The sequence below is a fragment of the Rutidosis leptorrhynchoides genome, chromosome 5 (assembly GCF_046630445.1).
Source record: "Rutidosis leptorrhynchoides isolate AG116_Rl617_1_P2 chromosome 5, CSIRO_AGI_Rlap_v1, whole genome shotgun sequence".
In the NCBI taxonomy this organism is placed as follows: Eukaryota; Viridiplantae; Streptophyta; class Magnoliopsida; order Asterales; family Asteraceae; genus Rutidosis; species Rutidosis leptorrhynchoides.
Window position 1 is genome coordinate 210,300,382 of NC_092337.1, and position 17,191 is coordinate 210,317,572.

Genomic DNA, 17,191 nt, shown 5'->3' on the forward strand with positions numbered 1-17,191 from the left:
GACGTGTATACACTGGGTCGTGGATTGATTCAAGATAATATATATCAATTTTTTTTCTCTACATCTAACGTTGGACAACTAGTTGTAGGTTACTAACGAGGACAGCTGACTTAATAAACTTAAAACATCAAAATGTATTAAAAGTGTTATAAATATATTTTGAATATACTTTGATATATATGTACATATTTGTTATAGGTTCGTGAATCGACTAGTGGCCAAGTCTTACTTTCCGACGAAGTAAAAATCTGTGAAAGTGAGTTATAGTCCCACTTTTAAAATCTAATATTTTTGGGATGAGAATACATGCAGGTTTTATAAATGATTTACAAAATAGACACAAGTACGTGAAACTACATTCTATGGTTGAATAATTGAAATCGAATATGCCCCTTTTTATTAAGTCTGGTAATCTAAGAATTTGGGAACAGACACCCTAATTGATGCGAATCCTAAAGATAGATCTATTGGGCCTAACAAACCCCATCCAAAGTACCGGATGCTTTAGTACTTCGAAATTTATATCATATCCGAAGGGTGTCCCGGAATGATGGGGTTATTCTTATATATGCATCTTGTTAATGTCGGTTACCAGGTGTTCACCATATGAATGATTTTTATCTCTATGTATGGGATGTATATTGAAATATGAAATCTTGTGGTCTATTGTTACGATTTGATATATATAGGTTAAACCTATAACTCACCAACATTTTTGTTGACGTTTTAAGCATGTTTATTCTCAGGTAATTATTAAGAGCTTCTGCTGTCGCATATACTTAAATAACGACAAGATTTGGAGTCCATGCTTGTATGATATTGTGTAAAAACTGCATTCAAGAAACTTATTTCGTTGTAACATATTTGTATTGTAAACCATTATGTAATAGTTGTGTGTAAACAGGATATTTTAGATTATCATTATTTAATAATCTACGTAAAGCTTTTTAAACCTTTATTGATGAAATAAAGGTTATGGTTTGTTTTAAAATGAATGCAGTCTTTGAAAAATGTCTCATATAGAGGTCAAAACCTCGCAACGAAATCAATTAATATGGAACGTTTTTAATCAATAAGAACGGGACATTTCAGACTTGGCCACTGGTCGATTCACGAACCTATAACAAATATGTACATATATATCAAAGTATGTTCAAAATATATTTACACCATTTTTAATACGTTTTAATATTTTAAGTTTATTAAGTCAGCTGTCCTCGTTAGTAACCTACAACTAGTTGTCCACAATTGGATGTACAGAAATAAATTGATATATATTATCTTGAATCAATCCACGACCCAGTGTATACACGTCTCAGGCTAGATCACAACTCAAAGTATATATATTTTTGGAATCAACCTCAACCCTGTATAGCTAACTCCAACATTACTGCATATAGAGTGTCTATGGTTGTTCCAAATAATATATATACATGGGTCGATATGATATGTCAAAACATTTGCATACGTGTCTATGGTATCTCAAGATTACATTAGAATACATGTATAATACAATATAAGTTAGCTAGGATATGATTTGTATAGAATTGTTACAATATTTCCCGTAGCTACAACAATAAAAAAAAAATCCAATCTTGTTTTACCCATAACTTCTTCGTTTTAAATCCGATTTGAGTGAATCAAATTGCTATGGTTTCATATTGAACTCTATTTTATGAATCTAAACAGAAAAAGTATAGGTTTGTAGTCTGAAATATAAGTTACAAGTCGTTGTTGTAAGAGGTAGTCATTTCAGTCGAAAGAACGACGTCTTGATGACCATTTTGAAAAACATACTTCCACTTTGAGTTTAACCATGATTTTTGGATATAGTTTCATGTTCATAAGAAAAATCATTTTCCCATAAGAACAACTTTTAAATCAAAGTTTATCATAGTTTTTAATTAACTAACCCAAAACAGCCCGCGGTGTTACTACGACGGCGTATATCCGGTTTTACGGTGTTTTTCGTGTTTTCCGGTTTAAAATCATTAAGTTAGCATATCATATAGATATAGAACATGTGTTTAGTTGATTTTAAAAGTCAATTTAGAAGGATTAACTTTTGTTTGCGAACAAGTTTAGAATTAACTAAACTATGTTCTAGTGATTACATGTTCAAATCTTCAAATAAGATAGTTTTATATGTATGAATCGAATGATGTTATGAACATCATTACTACCTCAAGTTTAGTAGCTAAACCTACTAGAAGTGACAAGAAATGATCTAGCTTCAAAAGATCTTGGATGGCTTGAAAATTCTTGAAGTAGAATCATGACACGAAAACAAGTTTAAGTAAGATTATCACTCGAATTAAGATAGTTATAGTTATAGGAATTGAATCAAAGTTTGTATATGAGTATTACCTTGATTTATAATGATATCTTACTGTCAACAACAAGGATTTCTTGAGGTTGGATGATCACTTTACAAGATTGGAAGTGAGCTAGTAAACTTGGAAGTATTCTTGATTTTATGAAACTAGAACTTGTAGAATTTATGAAGAATAGAACTTGAAGATGGAACTTGAGAGAGATCAATTAGATGAAAAAAATTGAAGAATGAAAGTGTTTGTAGGTGTTTTTGGTCGTTGGTATATGGATTAGATATAAAGGATATGTAATTTTGTTTTCATGTAAATAAGTCATGAATGATTACTAATATTTTTGTAATTTTATGAGATATTTCATGATAGTTGCCAAATGATGGTTCCCACATGTGTTAGGTGTCTCACATGGGCTACTAAGAGCTAATCATTGGAGTGTATATACTCATAGTACATACATCTAAAAGCTGTGTATTGTACGAGTACGAATACGAGTGCATACGAGTAGAATTGTTGATAAAACTGAACGAGGATGTAATTGTAAGCATTTTTGTTAAGTAGAAGTATTTTGATAAGTGTCTTAAAGTCTTTCAAAAGTGTATGAATACATATTAAAACACTACATGTATATACATTTTAACTGAGTCGTTAAGTCATCGTTAGTCGTTACATGTAAATGTTGATTTGAAACCTTTAAGTTAACGATCTTGTTAAATGTTGTTAACCCAATGTTTATTATATCTAATGAGATGTTAAATTATTATATTATTATGATATATTAATATATCTTAATATGATATATACACATTTAAATGTCGTTACAACGATAATCGTTACATATATGTCTCGTTTCGAAATCCTTAAGTTAGTAGTCTTGTTTTTACATATGTAGTTCATTGTTAATATACATAATGATATGTTTACTTATCATTTATCATGATTAAATATAGTGTATTAATATCTTAATATAATTCATATGTATTTAGTAAGACGTTGTTATAACGATAATCGTTATATATATATCGTTTCGAGTTTCTTAAATCAATAAACTCAATTTTATGTATATAACTCATAGTTAAAATACCTAATGAGATACTTACTTATCATAATATCATGTTAACTATATATATAATCATATATATGTCATCATATAGTTTTTACAAGTTTTAACGTTCGTGATTCACCGGTCAACTTGGGTGGTCAATTGTCTATATGAAACCTATTTCAATTAATCAAGTCTTAACAAGTTTAATTGCTTAACATGTTGGAAACACTTAATCATGTAAATATCAATTTCATTTAATATATATAAACATGGAACAGTTCGGGTCACTACATCAAGGACTCGAATGCAATGTCTTTTGAAATATGTCATGAATGACTCCAAGTAATATCTTTAAAATGAGCAATTGCATAGCGGAAGATTTCTTCATAATTGAGAATAAACATGCTTTAAAGTGTCAACCAAAAGGTTGGTGAGTTCATTAGTTTAACATAAATAATCATTTTCATCATTTTAATAGACCACAAGAATTTCATTTCCAGTTCTCATAAATATACGTCCCATGCATAGAGACAAAAATCATTCATATGGATTGAACACCTGGTAACCAACATTAACAAGATGCATATAAGAATATCCCCTATCATTCCGGGACGTTTCAATTCTTATGATAAAATAACATCGAAGTACTAAAGCATCCACTACAACGGATGGGGTTCGTTAGGCCCAATAGATCTATCTTTAGGATTCGCGTCAATTAGTAGACTGGTTTACTAATTCTTAGGTTACCAAGTAAAAAGGGGCATATTCGGCTTCGATCATTCAACCATATAATGTAGTTTTGATTACTTATGTCTATTTCGTAAAACATTTATAAAAGCAGTGCATGTAATCTCAGTCCCAAAAATATATATTGCAAAAGCATTTAAAAAGGGAGTAATGAAACTCACAATATAATATTTTGTAGTAAAAATATTCATACGACGATACTGAACAATGCAGGGTTGGCCTCGGATTCACGAACCTATATCAATACTATATATGTTAACACATATAATTGTAATTGAACAGATTTATATATTTTTATTAATGATATATTCATTATATTAAATAATTTATAGGTGTCATTAATAATTTAATTAAATATATCTATTTTATATACTTTAGAAAATTAATTAGTAAAAATATGAATATAGTTATGTTACATGTATTAAATGTAGTTATTTATAGATAAAAATATTTGTTTGTTATTGTAATAATAATATAGTAATGATAGTAATAATGAGTTTAATAAATTTATTTAATTTGTAACTTAATTGTTTCTATAATAGTATTTGTAACTATAATCATAATAATAATAAGAATGTTACTAATATTAGAATTGAAAATAATTATTTTGATAATAACACTTAATACTTAATAATAATAATTTTAACAATTTTATTACTAATAATAATATTAACAATAATACTTATGTTTATAATAATAATTCCAATATTTATAAAATAATACAAATACTATTATTAATGAAAATAATAATAAATTTTATTATCTTCATAATAATAATAATAATCATAATCATAATAATGATAATAATACTAAAATGATAACATAAATAATAATAATAATATTAATAATACATATAATAATTAATAATTAATTATAATAACAATCATATTAATACCTAAGGATAATACTAAAGTGATAATAATATTCATGATACATATATTAATACCAATTCTAACAATAATTATAATACTTATAAATGTAATTATGATAATAAAAATCATAATACAAATAATAAACTTAATAACAATAACAATAATAATAATAATATCAATAATAATAATAATAATAATAAGGAGAACTACCTTATAAAAGGAGCTCTAAAAAGAAATAATGCCCTAGTCCGGGATGGAACCCGAGACCTCCCGCTCACCCTAACACCCACACAGCCATTCCTCCATCACTATTTTTCTGATTATAATTAGATTCTAATATACTTAAACCGTATTTCTGTTTCCTCTCTATTTCTTCTCCAACTCAGAAACTGGATCGACCAGGAAGATTACTTCACTACTCAATGTATTATTTATTTATTTTGGGCTGTGAAAAGAAATACACAAATGATTTATACTTTTGTTATTAAATTATCAATCGCGTAAAAAATATATATATATAAATAAACAGAACAGTATGCTGTTCGTAAAAAAAAATCAAAACTCAAATATTGATTTCAAATTCTAGATTGTTTTAGCTAAAACTTATAACATGAAATATGTGAGAAATCTTTCATAGAAACTTTTCAAAACCTTAATTTAACTTGAATCGTAAAGAATAACACGAATTTAGATGAAGAACGAAGTTTTGACTTTTTGGAACATAAACTTTGACTTCGAAATTAAACATCAATCGAAAGAATTGAAACGTGAAAACTTACAGAGAGTTTAGTTAGATCAATCCTAACAACTTTGCGCTATTAGTTTTTAACAAAAGCTTCGATTTTGAATTTTTAATAAAAAGAAAGTGAAGCAGAGGTAACGAGCAGGGAAGAAGAGAAGGGAAAAAAAATCTTTTTTTAATTTAACAGTTATTTGAAGTGGAAATATATGGAGGTCTAAAAGATTGATTCCAAAAAAAAAGATCGCTCAAAATAGGGATGCTGGTATCACGAGTCTAACAGGAAACCAGAAGCAAAAAAAAAAAAAAAAACACTGATTGTGATATACATATACACGCGTATAACCTTTTTTATATAATATAATTAATAAATATTAATAATTAATAAACATATTAATAATAATAATAATACTAATTAATAATAAAAATATTGTTTAATAAAAATAGAAACACTAATAATAATAATAATAATAATAACAATAATAGAAATACTAATATTATAGATGATAAAAAAAATGGATTGTATTATTTTCTAATAACTAAAATATTAATAATGATAATTATTTATAATAATAATTCTTAATAATAATAATATTTAATAACAAATAATAATAATACTGATTTTTAATGCTAATATTAATATACATATTAATGAATGTAATAATAATAACATGTCAATTATATTATAACTTGTAATTCTATATATATATTTATATATATATGCTATATTTAATATATATATATATATATATATATATATATATATATATATATATATATATATATATATATATATATATATATATATATATATATATATATATATATATCTGTAGACATATTTGTATTATCTTTACTCTCATTAGTTATTAAATATAATTATAATAATAATACTTCTTAATATTATAAATAATAATAATAACACTTTATAATAATGTAATGGTAATAGTAATTATATTATTGATAATAATAATATATATAAGTTTTATAATAATATTATTATTAATAATAAAGATGATATTATAATAATTTAAATTTATCACACTTCATATCTATATATATTACCACTAATACTTCTTATAGTAATGAGAATAATATTGTTGTTGTATAAATTTTTAATATATACTAATATTACATGTTATCGTTTATAATTTATATTGAATAGTAATATATATATATATATATATATATATATATATATATATATATATATATATATATATATATATATATATATATATATATATATAATATTAATAGAAATGTAATATCATGTATCTTATTTTACATATTTATTATATTTTATAATTTCAAGTTAATATATACATATACTTACATTTATATATACATATTTATTTACAAACAATTGTTCGTGAATCTTCGGGCATGGTCAAAGGGTATTTGATTATCTGAATATAGTTCCAAAATTTTTTAAGATTCAATATTATAGACTTTGCTTATCGTGACGGAAATATATAAAGATTAAGTTTAAATTTGGTCTGAAATTCCCGGGTCGTCACAATATGTCAGACAAAGTTTACAGTAACAGATACGCTAAGATATGAATTAGCAGATATGCTAAGATATGAATTTTGTCTATACACTATTCATGCAATTAATGCAGTAAGACATGTCTAGACTAAGAATGATAAGCAGGTAATTTTCGACAAGAAATGATAAGCAAAACTTTTTGATATGCAGACACAATCGAAGTCCAGACTCACTAATGCATCTTAATAACTATCCGTTAGACACACTAATGCAAGACCTGGTTCGCTAAGACCACCTCTCTGATACCACATGTAGTCAGTGGGGACGCCTCCCACTCAGTGCCTTCCCAGCTAATCGCCTGGTGACCACTGAGCGTACCTCAGACACTGATTTTACAGCCCTGCCTCTCGGCAAAGCCAACCATAATCGGACCGCGAGGAGTAAGAGCCAATGCTTCGTCACAGGTAACACTGTGAGAACCCCCTCTACGATTAAGCCGACGAGACAGCTTAAACCAGCTCTGATAACACATGAGACGATTCGTCCTAATCCATAAGGACGAATACAATAACATATGGTTACATTGCGAGGTATTTGACCTCTATATGATACATTTTACAAACATTGCATTCTTTTTAAAGACAAACTTTCATTACATCGAAAGTTGATAGACATGCATACCATTTCATAATATTCAACTATAAATGACCTAATTTGTCATTTACTTAATCATAATCTTTATTGAACTCAATGACTTGAATGCAACGTCTTTTGAAATATGCCATGAATGACTCCAAGTAATATCTTTAAAATGAGCAAATGCACAGGGAAAGATTTCTTTCAATCCTGAGAATAAACATGCTTTAAAGTGTCAACCAAAAGGTTGGTGAGTTCATTAGTTTATCATCAATATTCATTTCCATCATTTTTAATAGACCACAAGATTTGATATTTCCATTTCTCATAAACATCATGCATGCATATAGCCATCTGCATAAAAATCATTCATATGGTTTGAACACCTGATAACCGACATTAACCATAATGCATAGAATATCCCCACAGACATCGACGTCTGTATAATAATAATCTCAAAGTACTAAATCCATCCATAGACATGAATGGGGATTGTTAGGCCCAATAGATCTATCTTTAGGATTCACGTCAATTAGGGGCCATCTCCCTAATTCTTAGGTTACCAAACTTGAAGGGCGATATTCGATTTCGATAATCCAACCATAGAATGTAATTTTCGAGTACTTGTGTCTATTCCGTCAAACATTTATAAAAGCGCATGTATTCTCAGTCCCAAAAATATATATTGCAAAAGCATTTAAAAAGGGAGTAATGAAACTCACTATACTGTATTTCGTAGTAAAAATACATATATCGTCATTGAACAAGTGTAGGGTTAGCCTCGGATTCACGAACCTATATTAAGTATATATATTTATATGTTGGTCAATATCTGTCTAACAATTTAGGTCAGGTCATAGTGTATCACAATCCTAATGCTCGAGACAGATATGCAAAAGTCAACAAAAGTCATCTTGACCCAAAATGACTTCCAAGATCTATACATGATTTTTATATATAACTTAAATATAGTCGTTTTATATATTTAAATATATTCAACAGATTTTATTAGGGTAAATAATATAAATCATTTATTAATAAATAAAATTTATATTTGTATATGATAAAAATATACTTTTATATAATTTCAAGTAATAAAAATTATAAAGTTAACTTGATATCATAAAATATTGTGATATGTATCATTATTGTAATTATATCACGTGTGGTAAAAATATCTTTGTATCGCATATTTATTTAATAAAATAATATTGATAATAATCATAAAGAATAAAAGTTGTATTATTTTGTAATAATAATAATTATTATTATTCTAGTAATAAAAATAAAAATATTTATATTTACTAATGATGATATTAATTATGATAATTTTCATCATGATAATTTTAATAATAATGATACATTTTATTATTAACTGTAATAATAATATTTTATATAAAAATAATAATTCTATTCAAAATGATAATTTTTAATAATAATAATACTAAAATGATAATAATAATGATATTTTATAATAACAATAAAATTTCTATTAAAAATGATAATTTTAATAAAATGATAGTTTTAATATTAATGATACTTTTATTAATAATAATGATAAAAATAATGGAAAAGGATATTTTTATCTAAATCATAATCTTAACAATATTTTAACTGAATCATGATACTCATACTCATTATTTCTTAATCGATTTGTTTCATAGTTTTTAGTTTTCTTTTATATCGCATTCATAATAATGATAATAATAACAGTAATAGTAATAATTAGATGATACTAATATTAGTTTTAATGATAATAATAATAATAATTATTATTATTATTATAATAATAATAATAATAATAGTATTGGTAATAACCTTAACGATAATAACAATAGTAATAATAATAACAATAGCAATTTTTAATGATAATATTTTTATTAATAACGATAATAATAATAATAATAATAATAATAATAATAATAATAATAATAATAATAATAATAATAATAATAATAATTATTATTATTATTATTATTATTATTATTATTATATAATAATAACGACGATAATAACGATGATAGTAATAATAATAATCATTTTTAATTATAATACTAACATTAATGATAATTCAGTTGACTATAACTTTTAATCCGTTCATCGAAACCATACGCTTTCTAAAAGAAAAGTTATTAATTTTTCGCCAGCTTTCCAACGACATGTATATCATATATCTTATCTTAGTAGCATATATATTAAACTCGTGATCTATCATAAACTATTTAACGACGACATTAAAGTATATAAGCATGCATAATCATATATACTCGAGCACTAGTCAGAGATACACTATTAATATACAAAAGATAAGATATGAATGGTCACGTATCAATATTGTGATTCAATATTGCAGGAAAGTACGTAGACGCAACGGAGACGATAAACACTAGATTGACCTCACGAGCATACCCCCGAACATTACCCATAACCTCCATAGTTATAACCCATAATTTCCTTAGCTCTACCCCGCTCGAAAACCCGTTTTGAAAATAACTCGCTCATGACTTCGTCGTAGTATTTTATGTATATTCTAATAATAATAATACTAATATTAATATAACTAGATTAATAATAATAATAATCTTTAATAATAATAATAGTAATAATAATAATAATAATAATAATAATAATAATAATAATAATAATAATAATAATAATAATAATAATAATAATAAATTAAATAAATATTACAGAGTATGTTAAGATAGAGAGATTGATAGTTTGTGAATTGAAACCAGAACGCGTTCGAGCTTTATAGAAAATTTCTGGGATCCACTGCTCCGCAATCGTGGAGCTTTTGTGAGTAACTACTCCGCAATAGCGGAGCTACCTTTTACAGCTCACCAATTTTTGTTTTAATCTGCCGACGGTTTATTTATATAATATATATATATTTATATATATTTAATCTATATAATTAATTATATATTATATTATATTCACGTGCATAGTTGATTTGTAAAATTAGTTCCAATGACTTGTACGTTGATGCTCGACTTATGTCCCAGTTCCGGTTTCTTGAACGCTATTTCGTACGTTAAGAAAACTTGTACTTTACGTTTCGCGACGGGTACCTTTATCAATAATTAGACTTAGTCATCGATAGACTATATTACCCAGAGTATAACATTTAAATTTGAGTGTTGTGGTCATTTGCTTCTATAAATCAATGTCTCGTTGTTTACCAAAATACATTATTTTAAATCAAAACGTTTTATAACTTATGTTATTATTATATCTTATTACCTTGTAAAATATATACATATATATATTTTTATTTGAAATATTCATTTAATAGTATAATATTTAGTTTTTCAAAACTAATTATATTTCAAAGTTCATTTTATATTCGTTTAAATAATAGAAAAATATTATGTCGTATCACGTTTATGTTTTTGAAACATTATATATATACTTGTAATTTATAATATAAACTTTAATTAAATCCTTTAAAATTCATAAACAAATTATCTTATAAAACGTTTTAATAATAAAGTTTTTTTTAAACGGAAAACGGTTTTGTACGTTTGAAACTAATTCAAATAAATATGATAACTTTGTTTTCCAAAACTAATTATATTTAAGAACCATTTTGTTAAAAGTTTAAATAATGAAAATAGTTATTTCATAACATGTTTTAGAAAGGTAAAATCATATATGACACATAACAGGTTTCAAGTTTCAAAATCATCGTTTATTGGTGAAGCATAAGATAAGTCCAAAGGTTAATTAAATGTATGAAATCATTTAATGTACAACGTTGATTTTCTTAACTTGTCAATATCCAACATATAAGTTATTTACACTACACGTTCTTACTTTCACATTAAACAAAATGGAAATTATAATAATTATCTTATTAAAGTCACGGGGAAAATATTGTAAAGTAAGAATTGGAAATCAAACAGAAATCTCCACTAACCCTTATCTAATTCTCGTTAATTGACACATTTGTTCTTACTTGTAAATCACTTTACCATTTTTCGAATGTTGTCAAAAAGAACAGATTTCTTAAATCATATTGGACCTCATAACAGAGACCCGTAATCAAAATCACAATGTATCTGATAATTCAATCATTTGATATTATCTTTTAATTCCGTCTATAATCATATATTGAAACTAATACGTTTATGTAAAGTATTATTCATCAAATACATTGTTAACTTTTTCAATTCATAATAATAATTTCATAATTATTTTCATATCAACCAAACCGTTAAATGTTTTATTCATATTTCTCAATTTAATAATCACGCATATGTATATATTCATACATATCTATTTACACATAATTGTTCGTGAATCATCGAGAGCAGTCGAAGGGTAAATGAATACATGAACATAGTTCAAAGTTTTTGAGATTTCAACATTACAGACTTTGCTTATCGTATCGGAAACATTAAATCATCTAAAGATTAAGTTTAAATTTGATCGAAAATTTCCGGGTTGTCACACCTAATGTGGTGTTTGAATAATGATATCAAAGTGAATATGGCCTATCTCATGGCATCGAGGATGAATGGAAATATCACATAAACCACTCGTGCGTTGCATTATGGATTGCATCCCAATAAGGTTTTGAACATCTCGGTGTCACAAGTGATGACTCTCGTCAACCCATTCACGACATATTTAAAGGACCAAAAACTTCAGGAGTAACCACCCACAAACGAAAAAGAACGACTAGTGAAGTAGGAACCAGTAGAGAAGACACCGTCATTCATGACAGTGAAGATGAAGAAGCTGATGAATAAGTTCAAGAGTTGAGGGTAATGGAAAAGATGGACAAAATCTACCAGAAACAAATGAAGAACCTCGAAAAGGAGTCAAAGATGGTAAAGATGATGAAGGGGGTAATAAGGAAGCTAACATGCAGGTCAAGTGATACGGAGGATGACAACTCGAGTGCATCGGCCTAGAAATCTTTGAAACAATTTGATTATTTTGTTAAATGTGTAAGACTATTGTGCTGAGATTCTATGGTTGAATGTAGACATGATGCATTTGAATATTGTAATCTCTGAATTTTCTCAAATCACTTGTCCAAAAGTAAAACTTTAATAACTTGAAAATATGTTGCAGACAGTGTGCGGTCGCAGTCACGGTTAACCGTGATCTTGACCGCAGACTGACTGCAATTGATTCGAGTCTCATTAAATGAACAACAATAGCAAATCAATATCACTATCTTACAAACAATATCTAAATGCAATCAAATTTAACTTCAACTTTAAAATTCTTGAACAAAACAATTACTTAAAATGGACGGAAAGCCTCTCACTCATGTTCTTTAAATTAATGAATCTCAAAGAACATCTTGCACCTCAAAACAATGAGTTCTTCAAAAGCCTTTCTCTTTTCAAACTTCAAACATCACTCAAACCTCAGAATGTCAAAAGTTCTCAACAAACTTCCATGTGATGAAAAGAATAACTCTCAAGATAACTCAAGACACATCCAAGAAGAACATGAATTGTTCTATGATTATCCTACTCTTCAAAGAGAGTTTGATAAGATTGGATGGGGATCGTTTCTCTCGCTCAAAACCTACACATTTCCTTCACTCGTTAAACAATTCTACTCAAAGTTTGAATTTACCTCTGACCAAAAGGTAAAATTCACACTGCGTGATCTAGACTACGTGATGAAACTTAACCAATTCGGCTACATCCTTAGAGTGCCAACAAAAGGAGCTGAGTTTTATGATACTGAGAATCATATACAAATTCTTCCCAAGTTCATCCCAAGAAGAGCACTAACCTCACTCTTCATTGATCCAGAACTCAAACTAAGTACTCTCTGTCAAAAGGGTGTTTTCTAACAGCAACATTCGAGTTGAGTATGGTACATGCAAAATGATCATCAGTCACAACATTTTCTTCAGAAAAGAAGGTGATGATCAAAAGTCCGTGACTGTACTTTGACTAATGTGGTGCCTAACCAAGTCCATACCAGTCAATCTTCCCTTCATAATGGCTTCAAGGATGCAAGATCACAAACACGATCTTATGCAACCTTTTCCCTATGGTCGTCGTTTGACACTCCTGTTCAAACATCTCAACTTATTGACCTTTCCATCCTCTTTTGCAAAAAACCATATCATCACTCATGTATGATTCCATGAGTCAATTATGTGTTGTTTACAAGAGTCTTAAGCCATGTGACTTGTTGTATTCTCCATGCATAATTCCTTGTGTGCATGTCTATGTTGTGTAACCCTACTTTAATGAATAAAATGTGTGCTTGTTATGCTTTTAAATATTATTTTTCACCATGCATAATTTAAGGGGGAGCTTTGCTCTAAGGGCGAGCATAGTTCTAGGGGAGCTAACCTTTTTTCTTCGACAAAAGGGGGAGAAATATGGATACAAGTTATGTTAGCACTTGCGTATTTATAGCAAAATGTCCCTCATCACGTGTATGTTTGTCATCATCAAAAAGGGGGAGAATGTTGGTTAATGGACTAACCGACAAAGTTAAGTATGATGCTTAACCAAAGAATATGTTTTGATGATGACATATACATATGCGTAAGTGATGATCGACATCTTAACATAAAACACGCAAGTTCATTAATCCATACTTGATCTTGCAAATGACCAAATCAAACACACTTAGAATGAAAATAAAAATCATTAAATTTATACGATCAAAGGGACGGTCGATCGTACACCTGACCGTAGAAGCCCAAACTGGATCTGCAAAGCAGTTTTGTGAAAACAAGTTGCACGGTCGTCACCACGGTCAACCGCAGTGCGACCATAGATTTCACTATCACCATTTTTGATCAAATTTAATTTGACCACTTCGCGACATCTATAATTCATGAAACTTTTCTCAACACGTTTAGAATAGATCCCCCCTCCATACACAATTGAGTTTTGGTCATAAAAACGCTAATCTTGGTTAATCACGCTTAATTACACCTTAATGACAATTTAACCATGATTAAGCATAACATATAAGTGTTAATCAATAACTTGTGATCTTAAAACTTGTCTATACATTCTTAGGATGATCACCAAGTACCAACACACATAAGCTAATGTCATTAGAACACTAATTATAATTAAATATTACTTAACAAATTAAGGCTAAATGAAGAACAACATTTTAAAGTGTAATTAGTGAAGACTTATAATCCTAAATTACACTTAGATACATTTAGGATGGTCACTAAGTCCCAACTAGAGATTTCTCTTCCCTTGTACATGTGTTGGACATTAATGTGTGCTTACACATTAATCATGCAATGTGTTATATTGCAAGTAAGCTTGCTAAAGCAAAAACCATATTGTTGTGAAAATATATATATGATTGATATTAGAATAACTATATCTTGCTATATGTGAGTATTACTTGTTACTTGCTAATATGTTTGATACTCATTAATTTGCCAACTTATTAACATGCTCTTAAACTTGCTATGTGTTATAGGTTAGAACACTAGGATTCAAATAACTAGTTTACTTCAAGGAATTAAGTGTAACATGGTTCACAAATAATAATGGTCAATAATCTATTTGGTCTTGTATAGTAACACACATTGTGTAACATGTTCAAGTACAACTCACACTTAATGTTTAACTTAGAAAAACATTATTCAATTAATCTCTACTTAATCTTAAAATGAATATGATTTCTAATTAACTGAAACTAGGAATTTAATGACATGTTGACTACTCTTTAGGATTGAACCAAATGCATTAATGAACCTAACTAAGTCTTGACCAAACTGAGACTACCCAAAATGACAATCAAGACACTTCTCCAAGAATATTGGGTTTACCATATTTGGAGTGTTATGTCATTTTCACACAATAAGACGAAATCTCACACACTTAACGCATGTAGTACTTGTATAGGATATTAGGTTTCTTTTGCAGGTGCTAAATGAAGTAAAGATTCTAAAATATGATGTTCAAATCTGAGTCAAATGGCTATACAATGGATAGAAATTTTGGACACAGGTGCGCCCGGTCGAACCAAGATCGACCATGACAGTGACTGTCTCGCAACAGCTAGTTTTTGAATTCCGCCATAAATAGCAAGCATTGGAGAGCATTTGAAGCTGACCCTCTTGCACATTTCAAAGGCATATTTCCAGAGAATACAAGGGCTTTAATTACTACTCAAATGTGATTAAACAAGAGAAGATTCCATGATCTTATAGATATAGAATTTGGTTGTTGTAAACTTACTAATAAAAATTTGTTTATCTTGTGACTTTACTTAGTGTGATGTATGTCCTAGAATTGTCTTAAGATTATCATCACTAATTGTGTGAGTCTTGTAACTTCAATTAGTAGAAGCATAGGCTAGCTTAGTTATCTACTTCCTTAAAGGGACTTAGAAAGTTGATTAATCTTGGTTGAAGATTAATACTTGTCCAAGTTGAAGACAAGTTGAGCTAGGTTGGAGTTGGTCTTTCAAAGGGTTAGAAAGATTAGGTTTGTTGTCTCCCAAAGAAGTTGAAGACTTGTAAATCGGATCTCCACCGGGTTTGGAGAAAAGTGCTTAGTGAAGCAAGAAATCCCGATTAGTGTAATCAGGGTGTGAATTAAGGTGGATTAGTTAACATCCACCTGAACCACTATAAATCCTTGTGTCTATGTTCTTTACATTACTTCACTTATCATTTTGAACACAAACACCACACATCAAGTTTGAGTTGAATTGGTTGATCATAGTTAATCAAGTTTAGTGATCTATCGAAAAAGTTTTAAAAACGTATTAAGTAGGTATTCAAACCCTCCCCCCCTCCTAGTTACTTACATAATTGATACATGTGTTTAGCCATTTGAATGATTTCATTCTCCCGATCCGAATTGTCAACGACCGACTATTGTGTAGCTGATGAATCGATGATGTAGATGATAACTTTTTTTATTAACGATGGAGTTTTTGATGAAAGATGAATACAGGTGAAGATGATGACGATAATATTACTCCGTATATAGAAAAAATTACGCCGGTAGTACCTGTGGTTTGTACACTTTTGCACCGATACACCTAAACTTTTATTTTTGCACCGTTGATATCTGAGGTTTTATTGAATAACGTATGTGGTACCTCACACTAACAACCGTTTACTTTGTTAATTTGTAGGGTGTATGGTTTGCAAATCTAAAAAAATAAATAATAATAAGGGGTAGAACTGGATATTATAAATAGTATGGGGACCAGTTATACAAATGTAGCATCATTTTATTGAAACAGACTTACAACGGTAAGAAGATAGTCTAAAAGAATTGTGATAGTTAATGCAAAGGTGGTATTAAAACTATATATACCTTTTATTGACCGTAGAACAACTGTATTTATTGACATT